Raw genomic sequence first — 21,761 nt, forward strand, 5'->3', positions numbered from 1 at the left:
ATTTATTCTCAAGGTCTGATGATCAGTTCTGGCTGAAAGACCTTGGGTAGTCATCCTGTAAGAAAAAGGATGATGCTGTCACTTTAACTCACAGGTACTCTTTCTCCTGGTCCTATTTTCCTGCTCATCCATGTTTTAGGACCAGGATAGAGAAAGTTTGTGAGTTTCAGCTTCCTGTAATTGGACAACATGATCCGTAACAACTCATGCTATAGCTGATGTTTTTTGCTCATTCTTCATAAGAACATCTTGTAATTCACATAGCTATGAGTATACAGATCATTCAGTGGAACACAACTCTTAGAGAAAGGCACAGAAAATATCTAAAATTAGCTTTGCATCAGTGATATATATATATATATATATATATATATATATATATACGTATATATGCCCTCCAATATGTGAGCAAGCAGGCATGTTTGTCAGACTGATAGTGTTTCAGTCTGTTTTTCAGTTATTATGGTACATTTGAGTCAAGTAAGATTTTATGGCTATATTTTTCTCTTCTGTGAGAATTTAGGACATACTTGATTTCAGTTTCGTTTGCTATAGATGGAATAGCACTAAGACACAATTTTGGGAAAAATATATATGTGTCTGTATGAATATATATATATATATACATATATATATATATATATATATATATATATATATATATATATATACATATAGAGAGAGAGATAAATATGTATGCTGAAAAAAAATATTGTGTTACTGTCTAATCTGATGTTGGAGCAAAGTCTCCAACTTCAGTATTTCCTGGTATACATTATTCCATTTACCAGCATAAAACAATGTATTTTGTGTCCTTCTCTACTTCCACATATTCTTTGTAATACCAGTGTTCTGCTACTGATGTAGTGACTCTAATTTTGTAATGGAAATCATATTGCCAATATTGTTTATTTTGCTTATTCATATTTCTAACTATCTGAAACGTTTCCTCCTCTGTGCTGTGTCGTAAGCTGTACAGATTTTTAACTTCTTTTTTATCAATTTATTTGATTTTCCCAATAAAATGTCTACTGTTTTGTTCATAGTCATCTACAAGTAATAAAAATGTGTAGACCTTAAAAATGAGCACGTAGATAATGAATTTCCTGAGAAACATAAAGGAGTGCTGTAGTTAACTGATATAAGATGTACAGACTTTATGCAGAATGAGCATGTAACTGTAGTTAACTGGATTTACCACCAAGGCAATTTTACTTGGGTAGTTTTCTGATCCACAGAGAATGCCCCATTAAAAAAGTGAGAACCAGTTTCTGGCTTTTGGTTGTAGAAACATGAACTTTCAATGCATATAATCAATGTTTTTTCAAACTTGTACCACTTTTCTGAAATTGTAGCCTGTAAATATGAAATGACTTGCTCCATTTAACAGTATCTACCAAATACAACACAGTCAAAAATCAGTGGATCTAATTTTTGCATAAACTGATAGACTTGTAGTCTAAAATAAAGAATGGAATTGGATGCAGCTTTTTCAGAGGCTTTTGATGTATATCATTAGTAAATAGTCTTAGCATTTCTTCTACTGATGTCATGTTATCTCCTGAAAATGGAAAATGCTCCCATGTGTGGTTATCATTCAAAATGCCATTCACTGACATTATCACATTATTTCTAATGCTTGGTGGTCTGTATGTGAGCCATTTTCTTCGGCTATTTAATAACACAATTAGCCACTAAAGTCTGAAAAGTTTCCAGATGTAGACGATGCTTACTGAACATACAATAATAAAACTATATATGCCATATATTAAACATTCAGATCAATATTACAACTAAAACAGTATTTCTGACTTAGCCAAAGTACTGTAATAAATCTTTAGGAGGCAAGCAACATGACTGTACATTGCAGTGTGCAATATTCATTTGAGCAGCAGATGTTCTATACAGAATTTACTACAATAGAGAATAAAGACTTCTATTAATTGCATGCTTTGAGTCTGGGATATGTGTTTTCAGACCTCTAGGTCAAGTTTCGCTGTTGTGGAAGCAAAGTGGAGTTTGACTATTTTATTTTCAAAGATGTGATCAACATAGCCAATGATCCCATGCAGAAGATTTTTCTCTTACTTCTCTGTACTAGCATGATCAGCTTTGGGTATACTGCACCTGAGAGAGGTGAAATTTCTCTTTTTATGAGTAGTCTATATTTCATTTAATTATATATTTACAGTTACTCATCCAGCAAATGTAATACTACCACATGCATTACCACTGTGAATGATATAAGAAAGGAAAACCTTATAAAACTATAATGGTCTAAGCTCATAGTTAGGAACATATGTACTCAGTGTCATGGCAACATTCACTTAATTATAACTAGTAATCTATAATGCAGCATCCACCACCTTATTATCTAAAATATGGATATAACTGTCAATATTGTGAATTAATATTCTTTAAGAAAACAAACTTTATCACAACTGCAGTAACTCATCAATTCAACAAAATTTCTATGACAGACACTTTGTCTAAACAAGGCCTTGACAATAACTTAGACAGCCAGTGACCTATTATTGTATTTAGTCCATTTAGAAAAAATTTGAAACCAAGAGCTACTATCTTTGAAGTAAAACAAATCATTATAAATATTCAACGCTGTTTCCACCCTATGCATTGCACAGACAGTTTATCACTAGAAATCTAAGCAGAAGACTTTAAGTATCGTATTTGGACTTTTCAAACAAATATATATATCATGAACAGTTATCAATACCATTAGATTTTGCCGGTGAAACAAATGACTGCAGCCTGTTCCACATCTATGTCACGTCCTGCTCAAAGTCAATCAAACAGAGACACAGAGCCTCATCTATGTCACCTCCTGCTCAAAGTCAATCAAATAGAGACACAGACTATCAGTTCTTAATCCTTTGGTAGCAAGTATCTCCAAAAAATTATCGTTGGCCCACATTTATTTATTTATTAATTAATTAATTTATTTATTTAGTTATTTATCTGTATCTATCTCTCTATCTATCTCTCTATCTATCTATCTATCTATCTATCTATCTATCTATCTATCTTTCTGTCTATTTTACATTTGTTTATTGGGAAAGTCTAACTGGGCATGGATCCCCTTTTCAGAGGAGGCCCGGGGAGAAAAGCTCCACAAAGATTTAGTACAGCAAATACAGTAAATACAATACATGTTACTAAAGTAGAGTACAGAGTCAAAAGTTAATGAAAGTACAGTTTCAAGGCCAAGAAAGGAGCAAAAAGTAAATATACTACAAGGAGCACAGTGTGTTACAATAAACTATACAGTTTAAAGGACATTTTGCTCAGTCATTTGGTTTCATTCATCACTGGCTAGTACAGTAAACACACATTGATTAAGAGTATAGAAATGAGTTGTTGCAAGCTTTCATAGAAGGTTAAGGTATGACGTTTTTACTTTGCTCATAAAGTACCTAAAATTACATAAAAATGGTGATTATTCCATGGTGCTGTAACTGTTTTGGACATCCTGAATATTGAAGAAAAAAAAGCAAGAATCTTTTAGCCTCCCACCATACTAATTATTTACCTCTGCCTAATTTTCACATGAAGATAAAGGCCATCATAGTCTTCCTCTGATGAGACACAGTTGAATCACCTTGTTGATACGAATACTTGGATGCACATATTCACAATAACTATTTCCACTCATTCATTTCTTATTGTTCATTTTAAATTTTCCTTATCTTATTTTGAGCTGCAGGGCACCAAGAATCTATTCTAGCAAGAAAATGGTTTAAGGCAAGAAAAAATCCTGTATGGGATACCAGCCTCTCTCTCTCTCTCTCTCTCTCTCTCTCACACTCACACACACACACACACACACACACACACACACACACACACACACACACACACACACACACACACACACACACCATATGCATGTAGACAGTTTGGAGTAAGACCAGTTCTGTTAGTAGCATATACTTACAAAATGAGAGAAAGCCAGAGACCCTAGTTAATACCCAATGGGGCAGAGGAAAGCTATCTAAATGCTGCATTACCATTCATGAACCAATCTGAGTATTGTGAGATAGCAGTGGTAAGCATTGTCTTACTTTTCTACACAGCTACATAGTCTGGAAGACCAACAGGCATTTCTTGTACTAGGCTTTTATCACATATTTTTGGATCAGATGTGGTCATAGCCCTGCTTGATCTATGAAAAAGTATCATTCTCCTAAAAAAAAAAAAGAAAAAGAAACTCAAAGTCTACTTTACTTTAAATGCACTCTGCAGGATTTGTCTTTTAATATAACATAGCATTGTGATGAACTGAGTCTGAAGTAAGAGAAAGCCATTAAAGTTTATTTTGCTCCAGAAAATAAATGTTTATTCATCTATATGCTGCTACCTGTTGTTAGATGACATATACCTTTTGTCTTTCTCTTTCTCTGATTATCCAGCTGTCCACTCCTGAACATCCCCAGGGCCATTGGTAAATGTAATTGGTACACAGATAATGTGCCAGTGCTTTACTTAGAGTGCAAGAGCGACAGGCTTCATACTGTTGTTGGTGAACTGCAACGGGAGAAGCTCTAAAAGGCTACCAGATATTGCACAGGTGCTAAAACTTCACAGTAGCTTGATAATAATATGTATTTCATCACAAGGCCTTCACCATGCCTGCTATGAAAACAGCTACATTTTTCTTATAAATAACGTGTTTCTCATACTTGTCTATTTACCAGTTCAATACTCTCTATTATGCCAAGATCTCTTTAACACCACTTCTAATCTCCATCCCACATAATCTGCCCTTTGCATCACCCTCCAAATGATAAATTCCAAGTCTCGTCCTACTCTGTTGCTGATACACAGGCTTCTGTCGCTTTAGCCCAACACACTTCCTAAATTTTACGAATCTGTGCATTTGGTTCCATTCCCTTCACTGCAGTTACATCTTAAACATTCTTTTTATACTTTCACTCTGTGCCATTTTACTAGTTTTCTACATTTCACAAAATGCTGTCTATCCCTTTTCATGTGATTTATCTCTATACCGACCAAAACTCTGTTCCAATTCATTATGTTTACCTAGCCATTGCTGGCAGTAAGTCTCAATGTTTACTACATCGCTATACATAATAAATTGTACATTTCATGTTACTGTGGACTTCTCACACATGCATGTCATGCTGTAAAAAATGATTTCTGGTTGCTGGGGTGTCCATGCAACATACATATTTGGCAGAGTTTATACAATGATTGCTGTCAGCTTTGCATTTGGTTTGTATCATGAAACAGTTGTTAGTAGGAATCACTAGAATGGGATTAAGAAGTGCTTTTGTTACTGCCAACTGTATTTTTCCTGAAAATACAAAATACACAGTCTGAACAAAAAACGTTATTAAAGATAATAAAAAAGACAAGCTATGATCAAACTTGACTTTATTAGTTCCAGTAATATTGAATAACAACCTGTAATTATAACAATTCATCAGTTAACTAATCAATTATCTTGTTTTAAAAACTCTGCTAATAAACATGCTGTATTTAATACAATCTGTTAACATAACTCTTTCACTTACACTAATGTATTAATATCACCATGTCTATTCTCAAGGGCATGGAATTTAAAAGCATGTTACACATTTAAACATTTAACATTCAAATGTTATATTGAACCCAAAACCTCAAAGACTGACAACAGCGAAGCCGTGGAACATAGAATTCTTTCCCAGGGAAAGAATTTGGTGGGCCGTTTCCGTGGCTTTGCTATTAACTCCACTGTGGTGCGATCTTGGAATTGGTATATTTAAGTAGGGGGGGGGTATGGCGGGTGAAGCCCCCCACATTAGAAATAGTTTGTAGCGTTTGTGTGTTTCGTGTTTTCTGCTGGAACAGCGATTTTTTTCCCAGGGAAAAAAATCGCTGTTTTCAGTATTCAGGGTTTTTATCTTTCGTGGTTTTGGGTTCGATATTATAACATTTGAGGTTTTGCAACTTTGATGTTATGATATAGACCTTTAAACCTGTATGTCTATATAGTGTGAAAAACAAGAAAAACGGCTCAGGAAAAATGCCAGCGTCCACAAACAAGTATTTAATAAAATCAATGTCCTTTAAAAGCCAATGTTGTGATGGAAAAAAGTCCAAAATAAGCCAAAAAACAAGAGTCAACAAATCCAAGTGTAAAGCGCTTTTCGTCTGTTAATATAAACAAACTTCTTCAGACAAATGTACTCTGTAACTCAAAGGGAATTTAAATGCAGCACAAGTAGTCACATGACAGATGTTACTTAAAGTTAACTCTTTTAGAGTCAGAGCAGTGCTGACTTGCTTTTCACCTTTTAAGTATTTAATGACATTGTTTTAATAAGTGTCTAATCCTGTTCTGACAGGACAGGTTATTAAATACATACCGTACACATGGTTTAATACATTATTGTTGTTTTTGGGGGGGGGTGCGATAGCGTTACATGTATGGGCACCCTTTTAATATTTAGACTTATACATCTGGGACATAACTGTAGCCCTGTTCAGTACATCACATACAGGCACTGACAACACATTCAACATTAGCATTTGTATGTTTTTATATGTTAATGCTCGTTGATATAACATCCTGGTTTGTAGTAATACACATATACACTTCTCGCTTTTGAGAAGTAGAGTGTAAAATAACTAGAATGCAATGCATGAAACACATTGAACCACTGTGTTTAACTCAAATTACTTGTTGTTAGGTTTTCTTGATTTTTGCATATTGTCTCTCTTTAAAAGGTGAAAAGCAAGTCAGCACTGCTCTGACTCTGAAAGAGTTAACTTTAAGTAACATCTGTCATGTGACTACTTGTGCTGCATTTAAATTCCCTTTGACTTACAGAGTGCATTTGTCTGAAGAAGTCTGTTTATATTAACATACGAAAAGCGCTTTACACTTGGATTTGTTGATTCTTGTTTTTTGGCTTATTTTGGACTTTTTTCCATCACAACATTGTTTTTTAAAGGACATTGATTTTATTAAATACTTGTTTGTGGATGCTGGCATTTTTCCTGAGCCGTTTTTCTTGTTTTTCACATCAGTTTTTTGTTCTTGGTGGAAGTTGGTGGTTGTCTATACAGTGCATTAGTGTCTACCTTCCTTATTTCAAATAAATATTCCCCCGGATTCATGAAGCTTGGCGGAAGGCCGGTGTAAGGCCTGCGCCGGCCGTGCGGCGTATAAATGGTGTAGTAGTGCCATATGCATATTAATGAAGGTGCGCTGCCACCACATCCACGTGCATAGGACACGTGCGCGAGTGCATGGGGCGTTACTAAGCTGCGCCTGGAGGCGTGTCAATGTCGGTTGGCGATGAGCAACCTAAACTGCTGAATATTATAGCCTGCCTGCAATAGTAATCGCACTTATCAGTGTCCGTGGATAATGACATGTATGCAAAGCATGCAAGACAGTTCCCGGCCACACAAAATGGAGAACCAAACAGAAATGCACGCAACACAATATGAGTTTCCGTCCATGGAACAAATGATATTTAAAATCGTGTGTCCGTAATGTACTGCACTGTCAGTAGTTATACCCAGTGGAAGTGAAGCGCATCATGTCAGCGCGCCACCAATACACACGTCTAGCCCCATGGGCATGGTCACCAGCAATCCCACAGTGGTAGTGATAGTACACAGCTGGGCAGTTGTGGCTATATAACAACCGTAAAGAAACCTGACAGTCCAAATTGTATACCAAACACACACAAACATATGTATATTAAAATGTGCTATACACATGAACAGGAACGTAACCGGCACATACACATAGGATGCTATATGCGGAACCGGGATATCCAAAAGCAGAACCCATGCATGCAAATGCAATACGCAACAACCCCTGTATAGCACATAACCCGCACCCATGTCCGAATGTCCACCAAATCCAGCTACCAGCCTTGCGCAGCCATACACCTACACATAGCGAGTATTCTCCATATGTAGTTGGAAGTATCATCCTAGGCAGTGTCAGGATTGCAAATATGTATCCCACGTTTGTAAACATCCCATCACAGTTACGTAAATCCAAATGCCCGCGCGTTCATGTTTCGGCAAAATGTGTGTACATCCCGCGTGGGATAAGTAACCTGTTGAAACCCCAGAGTTGTTTACACGCCACGGTGTCCAGTACTGTACACATCTGGACAAAACATGTATGTGTAGTCACGGTACTGTTCAGTTTCTACACAGACATGCAAAACATACTACGCAGGATGGAACAGCTGTCCACCATGCAGGTCTCCCCACTAGGGTTGCCACCTGTTCAGATGCCCAAGGTGGGACATCCCTTGTAGAAAGGTGAGAATTTGCAGGATAAAACATACCCCCAGCCAGTGCAAAGGACAGAATTACACTTGTTTGCCAAGATAAAAGCTTATGTCATAGCATGTGAATAGCTTATGCTAACTCAAATAATAGTTATGTGTTTCAGATACAAAATACCTGTATCAAGCAACTATTAAAGAAAATAAGAAATATACCTGTGTCTTAAAATCACAGGACACTTGCCATGTCTTAGGTGTCGTCGCAGGACACAACTGTCCAAAGTGGGACTTCCCCTCGCAAAGAGGAAGAGGTGGTAACCCTACTCCCCACTGAATTATCGACAGTATATATTCAACCCAATCACATACAGACACCCCCACTCAACCTATTACAGCAACAAAATCTGGACAAAGCCTAAAATGACGGGTGGATAAATAGGGATAGATGTAAGTACTGCTCTCACAAACTTCGAAAGTTCACAGAATAATAGTTTGTACATTAGCATGAAATGTTGTGAAGGATGTGGGGTAGTCCCCGAGTATTACAGAGGTCCGTACATTCTTACTGTAACAAACCATCACATATGTTTACTGTACTACTGCATACCTGTAGTTAATTCATAGCTAATTCATGTCCAAAATAATAATCCTGGTATGAATGAATACAGGAAATAGTCAAATGTGAATGTGAACACCACTCACAGTGGATAATGTATTGTAACCACCCCCACCCATATTATGTATTGCCAACATTATAAGCTGCTGACAGGTGCCCAAACACTTGTGTCTGTAAACACAGGTAAAATAATGTGAATAGGAACACCAACACCATGGATTATGTATTGTAACTACCCCCACCCATATTATGTATTGCCAACATTATAAGCTGCTGACAGGTGCCCAAACACCTGTGTCTGTAAACACAGATAAAATGTTTAAAATGGACAAACTCTGTCCATGTGCTTTGTCTGACATTTGAACATGGTCAGGTCAGTTCCATTCACCAGGCAGACAAGCCTAAACCCAGATCACCACATGAACACCCTGACAATTAAAGACTTGTATGTGTCAGGACTATAAGCCTTGGGGTTCTGAATATCCCTGCAGTGATGAAATATGCAGCTTGGGTCCAGAGCAGTAGGGAATAGGGAATGTGTAATATGTAGTACCGCATTTTTCCCAGCAGGAGAATGGATGCCTGTGTCGTAAGTGAAGCGGTGAGGCATATGTTAATGTAGCTATGTACTATGGGTATGCATATAAATGAGTCGGAACACCAAACGTATAGTGGTTACAGCATCCGGCCAACGTGAATGCAGTCCCGGTTCAACTACGACTACAGCACATATAATATTAAAGTGTAATGAATGTGTCTGTGCTGTACAGACATTTAAATATGTAAAGGTGAACGTGTGTTTCGCATATGTCCATTAACCGGATTACAGATATTGTACTGGTACTGTCACAAGTAATAAATCCCACGTAAGCACAAAGACTTAGTAAACATATGTAACCCACAATAAGGATATGCATGTGTGCCTGCGCGTAACCCACAATAAGGAAATGCAAGTGCGCCTGTGCGTGTGTAATCCGCTCACAGCATAGCAAATGAATGCTGGTTTCTACACGTAATGTCTATATATGGATATATACATTTGTGTATAGATATATATATATCCACAGACTTAAACTAAATAAATATATGAAATAAAGAATGTACAGACATATATATATATATATATATATATATATATATATATATATATATATACATACATATATATATATATATATATATATATATATATATATATATATATATATACACTCAAACACATACAACATCAATTGATATATACCTAACAAACATATAAACAAATGTCCTCGTAGATATAACACATGTACATAAATAGGTTACACCATAGCTAGTATGGATACAAGGTAAATACACTGCTGCTCTCAAAACTACTGCCCGGAAAGTATCAGTGTGCCAGATCTGTAAGTCCTACTCTTTAAACATGGATATAGGTGTCCTTTGCAGGACTCCAAAAATAGTGAATCTATAAACGCACTGTCCTGTAATGATTGCTGCAAAGAAGTGTCATCCGCAACTACAATATAGCTGTACATGCAACAGTAGCTTGTGCAAGTGTAATAACACATGGGTTGACAGAATGTAAGACATATGTACCGACATGCGGAGAGTGGATAGTGCTTAGCAGTGTCGTCATACTTTATTATCGCTCACATTAAATATGTGTTATGACTACTGTGGAAGGGTGTCAGGTCTGGGAATCATGGGTATGCAATAATGGGCCTAGGTGCCTAGGTGTTGGTTGGCACAGATTTATGAGGTCCGCCCCATGGGAGTGATTAATATAACTATGTGGGTATAGCAGACGCCTCTAACTTCCTAAAATGAAGAACCCATCTACTGGATATCGTGTAAACTATTGGGGGAAGACGTAGGGAGTTATATTAGTGTCATTTAAGCGATTATCATGGACATACATGCGTACGAATAAGATGGTAACCATACCTCTCAATCAGAATAAGACATCTGGACAAAGGCATTTTAAAATAAGTACAAACAGGGAATATCTCAAATATTCCTCTTACAAAGTCAGAACATTGATAGAATAATGGATCAGTCAATAGTATGAATGTTTTGAGGGTTATTAATTGTAAACAACAAATGTCTGTCATTATTGTCTAACCCCACAGTCCCAAATGACTTCCCACTAAATTACCAGAAAGGCACAATATTATTAAAAAAGGAACAAAATCAGACGTCTAAGTTCGGGACATTTACCCAAAATGTGTACAGTTGAGAGGTATGAAGGTAACCCTGACCTAAATAAATGAACAGAACTAGTGCGATTAGGTGGACAGGTGTGAAGAAAGACGTGATGACAAATGACAAAACATGTATAAGTCAAAAGCATGTACCTCGACAAATCTGGATGAATACTAATGCCCTGTGATAGTCAGTGTGGAAGGTTAATAGAAACAACATAAATGTGTCCCTCAGGGTGCTATGCAGTGTCCCCGATACAGTGTTCAGTCTCCCACACACGCATGTGAGTTCTGCCACTGACGGAAATCGCAAATACCGGCGAACACATAAGGTAGATGATAGCAGAATATGTTGGCTTTTGTGAGGAACACAACACTCTGGGCGGGTGTGTCCTACAAAAGGAATGTAATGGCATCTGGCCTGTGATTTCTCCATATATTATGTGTAGTGGTGTATTAAAATGACATATCTTGTATCAGAAACAGATACATGTTATAGGAAACAGTATCATCGACTATACCACTACAAGACAAATCTGAAGGTATGAAAAGTGCTGAAGTAGTCAGTTTAGTATTGACCGCAGGTATGTGTGGACTTGTCAAATGTCACAGCTGTACATATAGTTCCTATAGGGCTGTCAACTCTACAAATGATGAAAGTGGGAGGTGCTCTCTAGAAATGACAGACGTAGCAGGTCAAAACATACTTACAGCCATGCTTACTCCACAAATAGACATATTAGCACACATCAAAGCTTAGGCCAGGATTCACGAAGCTTTGGTCGGTGTACGAGTAGAGTAAGAGTAGAGCAAGGCAAGATGTCCGCCAAGCTATTCAGCAATATCCTGTAGGGGCGTGTAACACAGCCCCTCAAATGAACGTTGCACGGACAATGTTAGGATATGCAAATTACCCCATTTGTAGGTGAAAGCTATGCAAATGATGTAAAATATGCGATACATGAAACAGTAAGCTGTTCGTGCAAGAGTAGAGGTATGTGCAGAAATGTATACGGATGTTAACCGAGTAACGTTCTGCAAGTAGCTAAACGAAGCAATGTCATCTGCAAATAAAGGATGGTTTAGTTGAAGAAGCATGCCAATGGCCAAATATAAGGCCAGTGGCATGTATTCCCACTGGAAATTAATAAAACTCTAGTTGTCCCCCCCCCCGATCTCCGGTGTTTAAGCGTAGCGCAGCGGCGCGAGTACGCTCTGTGCATACAAAACAAGACAAATATGTAAAATATACATGCAAATTGGAATGTCAGTTAAAAGTTATTGCATCATGCAGGTGAATGGCAAGCTGAAGACAACATGGCTACTGAGTAGTGGTTGCTATGTGTGGAAGCACATACTCAGAGATGTAACCAAGCATTAGTAGGCAATCCTATGCAATTGAGGCTGAGGATAGTGAAGCACAATTTGTCATGCCATATGGGCCAATCCTCTACAGTGTAAGAGTAGGTTAAGGGGACTATCAGCATAGAAGATAGGTGACATCATGAGTGTATATGTATAAAACACTGTAATCTTATTGGAGCAGTGTGTCACATGTCTGCTGTCAGTGACTCATCAGTGGAAGAGGCGTGTTATGATTTATCCTAGGAAAAGTCAGTAAACTGACGGTGTATGCCATGGATATCACTGAAGTTCCTTGCAAACCTGGTGAAGTGTGTTTGCGCCCGTGCAAGCCTGTAAGCCCGAGTAAGCATGTGTGCATGTGTGTCAGCCCGTGTGCGCGACTTGAAGAACGAGTAAGCTACTGTAAGATTGTTGAAGCCCGTGTAATGTTGTGTAAGCAAGTGTAAGTGTTTGTACGCATGTATAAGCCAGTGTGCGCACGTGGAAGCAGATATGCACTTCACTGTGCTCCTATGCGCCGCTCACTGTGGACACAAACAGTGAAAAGGAAGGTAAACAAATAGCAGTAAGTTAACCAAGGAGAACTACCACAGCTAGCAGGTGAAAACAATCAGACTGAGTATATTACACAGCCAGTACAGTAGGCCAGCACAGCACAGCACGTACAACTCTACAAACAGTAGTCCACCATGTTTTTCTCAGACACACTGCAACACTGTAGTATACTAAGAGAAGTGCAAACTGTAAAAGCTTAACTGAGACAACATAATGTTAGGGGCTGCCATTGCTATTATACTTCAACATATGCAACATGTGGAGGGTTGTGCCAATGTGAATGCTGCTCAGCATCACACAGTGAGTAGACGGAGAGGAGTGTGCAGGCACAGGGTAACCTACCAGGGGCTACATGAGCTGGAGATAGTAGAGTGCTATAGAGTGGACAGAGACCTCCTGAAGAAGATTGTGGATCTGTGCAGGCCATGTCTCACACACAGAACCAACAGAGGGAAACCTATCCTAGTGGAAACCAAGGTATGTGTTGCCCTAAGGATACCAGCAACGGGTACCTTCCAGAGATCAACTGGTGATATGATGTGGATTTTACAAACATCAGCATCCAGGGTACTGCACCAGTTCATGAATGCCATGTCAGCACATGTCAGTGATGATGTATATATCCCCAATTCCCGTAAGGTATTGGGCAGCAAAATGTGTCGTTTCCACACAATAGTGGAATACCCTAAGTACTGTGTGCAATACATTGCACGCACATATGCATCAAAGCACCAGCCAGTGAGTGTGGTAGGGCCTACATCATCCACAAGGGCTTTCCCTCCATGAAGTGGCGGTTTGTGTGTGATGGCCATCCCGTAATAATGAATGTGTGTGCTGGATGCACTGGAAGCTGCAATGCTTCCGATATGTGGCATCTGACGCAGCTGTACAAAACATTTGGCAATGGGGACAACCCTCATGGTCACCTAGTGGGGGATGCCGGATGTGCAGTTCAACTGTGGCTGATGACACACATCAGAAATGCACACACACATGAACAGGAATGCCATAATGAGGCACACGCACATACAGAAACCTTACTCTAGCATGTGTTTGTGTCGCTCAAGTCACAGTTCTGGTGCCTGGACACATCTGGTGGAGCATTACCGCACTTGTCAACTACATGTATCAGAATTGTCTGTGGCCTAGGTCATCTGTGTCACACACACACACACACACACACACATGACAGTTTATATACATAGTGTGAGTGACTGTTCATGTATGTGTAATACTGCAGAACAGTTCAAACACAGCAAAGTATGTCAATAATGGACATTCATCATAGTTGTACAACCACCTTGGAGGGATATGCATGCAGAACTCTCATTGCATATGTGATACAGTGATGTACTTCACAATACCATTGTAAATACAAATATCAAATGACAAATGACATAGCACATATTTATATGTACACATTGTTACCCATTATACATATTGGAGTGTAATACCTATGTGTTACTGTTGGTAAAGTATGTGTAGTAAATGTGGATAACTGACTCTGTTTAGCCTTATAGGTGTACAGCATGGGTTGGATAACACATATCTGTCTGTATGATACCCTTGTGTAGACTAACTGTGTCATGTGCAGAATGCATACTAGGCCACAGTATGAATTCCCAGATGTGGACAGGAATATCCCTATTGTCTTTGCTTGTAACTAACATGGCTACATGTCAAACAGTAATGGTCCCAGCAATGTGTGGCGGTCAATACCAGTGCAAATTGGTATAGTATATTACATGTAGGATCCACATGCTACTGTGTGTCCTACATGTGTGGGTCAGTTGTGAAGATATCATATAACAATTGGTCATTCAGACTGTTGAGGTCGTGTCTACTACCATAATGCAAAACTATGACAGATAGTAACAGTATCACCCACAGCACCGTGTAAAACCATAGCAATCACACATGTGTAGACAAGTACAACAATATGTGTAGTATAATGCATACTGGCCACCAATAGAAAGTATGACGTGTTAACAGTGTGAAATACAGGGCATGTCACCTTTCCAATGTGTCCACTATACATGTAGATGCAGACAGTGCACCTTCACCATGTTCACATATAGATACATGTAAATCTGTACTACACACATCACACACGTACTTCACACTCTGTAACACATGCTGCCAATACTACACACGTCAGTCAAATGGCACATGGATGTATAATACATCTTCAGAATTAACAGTGCTGTACACTATACTACATTGATGATCATAGCTGGAATGTATCATGCCTGCTTACATACACCTAGAAGGAAATCACACTTTGTGTTAACAACATTGTAACATTATTACAGTGCTATGAAGCCACCCTGTGCATCAGCGCCATGTTAGTCTGTACCTGCATCAATGTTACACATTACAAGAGGTGGCACAGGTGTCATCATATGCACAGGGTATGTAGTTTCTTTTCCAGAGCCTGCCAGTGAACCAGCCAATCAACATGTATGCATTTGTGTGTGTGTGAGGGACAACAGGTTTTGCATGGCCCAATGTTGATGCAATGTGTGTGTGTGTGTGTATGTGTTATCCCTAGCTGTTTGTTTTATGTGTGTCTCTGCATGTACACTGTTTCAGCATGTGTCAGCCATATACTGGAGGTTGTGGGACAGTCACAGACTGTACCTGCCAGGCTGTACAGATCGCCATTCCTGGCCATGGGCACCCCTCCATGCATTCAACCATAGTCCAGTCCTGCACCTGGTAATGTATACACATACATACATGGGATCTGTATCACAACCTGTGGATAGACAGGTGTCAGTAATATTAACCTGATTTGCATAGTATTGCCATGTAATACATAGGTATATGAACCATAGTCATCCTCCAAAGTAATAACCACTGCTGACTGCTGCTGAGATGTGCACATGACCGTTTAAAGGTGCTGTACTATCATTGTTTTCACTGTCCCTGGTAATACCCAGCAACAAAATAACTGGTCACTACACAACTATAACCCAGTATCACTACAGCACACAGTATGTGCACTATCACAGAGCCATAGCACATTCAGATACATCCAAGGTGAACATGTACAGACAATGCAGCACATTCAGTAGTGCTAATATCCACATACATATTACAAAGATATATATATATATATATATATATATATATATATATATATATATATATATATATATATATACACACGCACACACGCACACATGCACACACACGCACACGTGCACACACACCTGGAAGGGCTGGGAATTGAACACACACCTAACTACTTTAACACACTACAGCAGTACGCATTTACAGAATGCGCTACTGAGATTACTGAACACAGCACTCCCAGAGGCATACTTCTAGGTGGGTGACATCATCCGCAAAGGCAAAGATGCTGATAGGGAATGTATGTGTTGTGAGGCATCTAAAAGCATTACTGTGTCCCCAGGCAGCTGGAAACACACACACACGCACACACACTTGGAAGGGCCGGGAGTTGAACATACACCTACCTACTCTAACACACTACAGCATTATGCATTTACAGAATGCGCTACCGAGATTACTGAACACAGCACTCCCAGAGGCATACTTCTAGGTGGGTGACATCATCCACAAAGGCAAAGACACTGATAGGGAATGTATGTGTTGTGAGGCATCTAAAAGCATTACTGTGTCCCCAGGCGGCTGGAAACACACACACACACACACACACACACACACACACACACACACACACACACACACACACACACACACACACTTGGAAGGGCCGGGAGTTGAACATACACCTACCTACTCTAACACACTACAGCATTATGCATTTACAGAACGCGCTACCGAGATTACTGAACACAGCACTCCCAGAGGCATACTTCTAGGTGGGTGACATCATCCGCAAAGGCAAAGACGCTGATAGGGAATGTATGTGTTGTGAGGCATCTAAAAGCATTACTGTGTCCCCAGGCAGCTGGAAACACACACACACACATACACACACACACACACACACACACACACACACACACACACACACACACACACACACACACACACACACACACACACACACACACACACACTTGGAAGGGCCAGGAGTTGAACATACACCTACCTACTCTAACACACTACAGCATTACGCATTTACAGAATGCGCTACCGAGATTACTGAACACAGCACTCCCAGAGGCATACTTCTAGGTGGGTGACATCATCCAAAAGGCAAAGACGCCGATAGGGAATGTATGTGTTGTGAGGCATCTAAAAGCATTACTGTGTCCCCAGGTGGCTGGAAACACACACACACACACACACACACACACACACACACACACACTTGGAAGGGCCGGGAGTTGAACATACACCTACCTACTCTAACACACTACAGCATTACGCATTTACAGAACGCGCTACCGAGATTACTGAACACAGCACTCCCAGAGGCATACTTCTAGGTGGGTGACATCATCCGCAAAGGCAAAGATGCTGATAGGGAATGTTTAGAGAGTGAGCGGTCTGAAAGCATATTACTGTCCCAAGGTAGACGTACACAAACACGGCAGTGCTGTCATCAGGCCAACTAAATATCTACGGAGCTCTACAACACTAAATAGATATGGGATGCGCCACAGACAGTACACCCTTCGAGAGAGCAACCAGTGTGTTCAATGTAGGCATCCATCGTGACATTGAAATTGGACATCTGTTGCTTGGATGACCACCATGGCTATACAGGATGTCAATGGCCATGCCCACACGCTTAGTATCACACGTCTGTTTGAAATGAACTGTGTTTCCATCTACACAACGGCGTACCCCGCATGCTCACACACTTAGCAGTTGCAAAGGGCCATCTTGCATGCACACGGAGTCTAATCACAGAAGGGCGCAGTGTGGAATGTACTGTGTGTCCATCAACACAACGGCGTACTGGGCATGCTCACACACTTAGCAGTTGCAAAGGGCCAACTTGCATGCACACGGAGTCTAATTATGGAAGGGCGCAGTGCGGAATGTACTGTGTGTCCATCTACACAATGGCATACTGGGCATGCTCACACACTTAGCAGTTGCAAAGGGCCAGCTTGCATGGACACGGACTCTAATCACGGAAGGGCACAGTGTGGAATGTACTGTGTGTCCATCTACACAACGGCGTACTGGGCATGCTCACACACTTAGCTGTTGCAAAGGGCCATCATGCATGCAGATGGAGTGTACACACAGAAGGGCACAGTAAGGTATAACTGTCCTCACGCACAGGGCGGTCACACATGCAGTGACCTGTACACACACAGCTGCCATCACAGCTGTCACAGGTGCAGGTCACACACGTACACACTGCAGTGTACACTGTAGCTGTCAAGTCAGCACCATGTCGTCGGTGCAGCACTACACAGCCTTACGGTCCCACAACACCATGTGACACATGACCACTGGGCTGTACAGCGGTGTACACCAGCTGTGCAGAGTACATATGTACCAACAGGGATCCAACAGGTGTTATGCATTGCAATGATACCAGTATACATGAACAGGTCGGCTCAAGACATACCATGGCCCTTACACAGCTGTGACACCTGACTGTTGCTATACACCAATGAACACACGTCTGGGTATGTCATACATGTGATTGTGTGGATGTGTGCATGGACTGCACACACAACACATACATACATAGCCTTTGATGTACCTCGTGCATAACACTGGCCTAATCAATGTTACACACGCGAATGGAAGGTGGGCCCATGTCTGTTGAATGCTCACACTACAGGGGGTAGCAGTGTTGACCGGGACACATACCCTTGTACTGGTCGCCTGTGACACCCATGATATCATACCGCAGTCCATGTGTTATGTATGTCAACACACATGTCCAACAATAGCAATGCATACAAACATGGTAACAGGAGACACATGTGACATCTGTACTGTGCATGCAGCAACCATGCATGTGCAGTGGCCGATGTCCGTAACATAGTTGCACCTACCTATGACATGCAGACGCAATGCAGACCCATCATTGACACCTGTATACAGTGACATACAAACAGCACGTATGAAGGGATGTGTGTACATAACGTGGTGAACCACCTGTCTAGATGTATGTGTGCAGGGGGTGGCTCACAGTTGTGTCACACACCATCCTATCATGCCATGTGCAAACAGTACGCTATGTCGCTGTTACGTGACGGTGCTGACATAATGCATACACAGCGGTCAGGTGTTAACAACTACATGTCACATGGCACCTGTAACACCTACAACCTCCCGTGTGCATATAGCAGCACATTTGCCAGATATAGTGTTGGTACACATATTGCAATCAATACCGCTGCATGTCTATCAAATGTGTCATCCTATGGCAGGTGTATCATTCCCAGCACTGCCATGTGTGTCCGAATGTGTGACCAGGGATGCCACATATCATGGGGAATATGTCCCAGTTGCTACACATCCCTGTACACCATTGTAGAGATCTGTACATGACGTCGGCCGGTGAGGTGCATCACACACGTCGGCTGTCCGTATACACATGTGTGGTCACCACAGTGTGTGTGTGTCTGTATGTATGTCTGGTGCTTGGTGTGAGGGTGTATGCTAATATACGGTAGGAAATGATCACTAACCCCACGTGGTGACTAACCCGTAATGGTGATGCATTGCACAACCCTGTTGATGCCATAGGCCCCAGCCATACTGGCTACCTGTGCATGTCCCTTCTCTGTGACATGTCGTGTGGGTGCATAGTACTGTGAGGGTGATAACCACACAGGCAAGGGTCCCCACCTGCACACTATGGGGTGTGTGTTATAGTGGTGTATACCCCGTGAATGTGGCCATGTTCCCGTACTGTTACAGGGTCCTACTGCTGCACAGAGTGGCCTCCAGCTACCAAGTGACACCTCACATCATCATTGGCCAGGCCGCTGTGTACAACCCCTGCACCATGTCACCATACCTGTAATGTGTCCTGTTATGTATGTCACGTCTCTGTCTAGTGTAGCCTGTGGCACCGACCACATGCGTCAGGTGCAGTATATGTGCGGACATCTGTGTCATGTTGGTCTGTCCAACAGTCAGGTTGAGGGTACATGTAGCATGCTGATATTGCCAGACGTGCCTGTGAGTAATCCACAGTTACACGTGGGGGACTGCAAACACTGCTAGCTGTAGGCACATGCAAGTACACCATAGGAGGGAACCAGGGTATCACAACCAACATGGTGCTACAGATGTATCCGAGACACATACCGTGAACACATCACAATGCATGCTGCACCTGCACTACATGGTATGACTGGTGTATGTCGACAGTACACAACCTATGTCACATACACTTCTCTCAGTATTCACACACAAACACTGCAACGTACACATCCCTCACTATGCATACACAGGTAATATTACATACACCTCTCACTATGCTGTTCACCCTGTGCATCAGAATATTTGTGCATAACCCTGCACCGATGGTGTGGATGACAGGGATGCAGCACAGGCTTCATCATATGCACAGGGTGATATGTTTGCCAGGGGCATAGGCTGCACCAATGGATAACATCATGTGTGTGTGTAAGGGCCGGTGAGTTGACTGGACATGTCTGTGCAGAATGCATGTGGACGTTGTGGAGCCCTACAGTTGTGTTTGCTGTGTGCGTGTATGTGTGTACACAGTTCTGCCATTTGTGCGGCCTACACGGGGTATAATTGACAGCCCCAGAATGTACAGAGCAGGTTGTTCAGCTCACTGTGTCCGTTCACAGCCACATGACCTGTGCCTGCCTGGGGTTGCACGGGCACTACCAGGTGGAGGAACAGAGTGGCTACTGTCCGACGACACATGTCCGCTGGAACCGTGTCCCCACTGAGACCATCCAGGGCCACGTCCACGTGGCCTGCTGTATCCTGGTGTTGACAGCGCAGCACCAGCTGCACTGCTACTGCTACTGGCACTATGGGAGCGGGCATGTGAGGTGGCATGCTCACATCGACCTACACTAGGTGGTGTTGCTGGCCTACGTCCACGTGGCCTATGCCTCACTCCTACCAGGTGTTCCAGCACAGACAGCTCCCACTCGCGGATTGCCACACCTCGGTCAAGGATTCCGACCATTTCACCTAATCGCCTATCCAGAACATTAGCAATCTGCTGTTGAGCATTTGCCAATGCCTGGATGTTGTCATTTAGGGTATGGATAGCAGCCCTCTTCAGCCTCTGTCCTTCTCTGTTCTGCCATTCAGCACGTGCCTGTGCCACCATTACAGTCTGGAACATGTGTCTGGTGATACCAGCTGCTGCGCTCTGTCCTGCAGGTGCATGTCTGCCAGAGGTCCTCCTACGAGCAGCACCAGCCACATGCCTGTGTGGCACATCTGCAGTCATTACACTGACACCATGGTGTGTAGACACACCTTCTGTAGCCACCACACGTTCCTGTTCCACGCTAACAGACGCTGACTGTCCTTCCTCTATGGCCACTGGTGATGCGGTATGTGTTGGCAGCTGAACTGTGTGCGGGGAAGAGGGGGACATAGCTGGGATGGAAACCATTGGCACAGATTCAGCCCCTGACAACCCTGCCTGTACCTCATGCATGTGTTCATCACCGCTAGTATCTGTGGGGACACTAACATCAGATGGACCGCAGGAGGGTAACGCACCTACATCACCTGTGAATGCAAAGAAATACTGCAAAGTACAATAGACACAGACACACACACAGACACACACACACACAGACACACACACAGACACACACATAGACACACATAGACACACACAGACACACATACAGA

Source organism: Protopterus annectens, chromosome 7.part0, assembly GCF_019279795.1.
Source record: "Protopterus annectens isolate FY-2018-M chromosome 7.part0, PAN1.0, whole genome shotgun sequence".
In the NCBI taxonomy this organism is placed as follows: Eukaryota; Metazoa; Chordata; order Ceratodontiformes; family Protopteridae; genus Protopterus; species Protopterus annectens.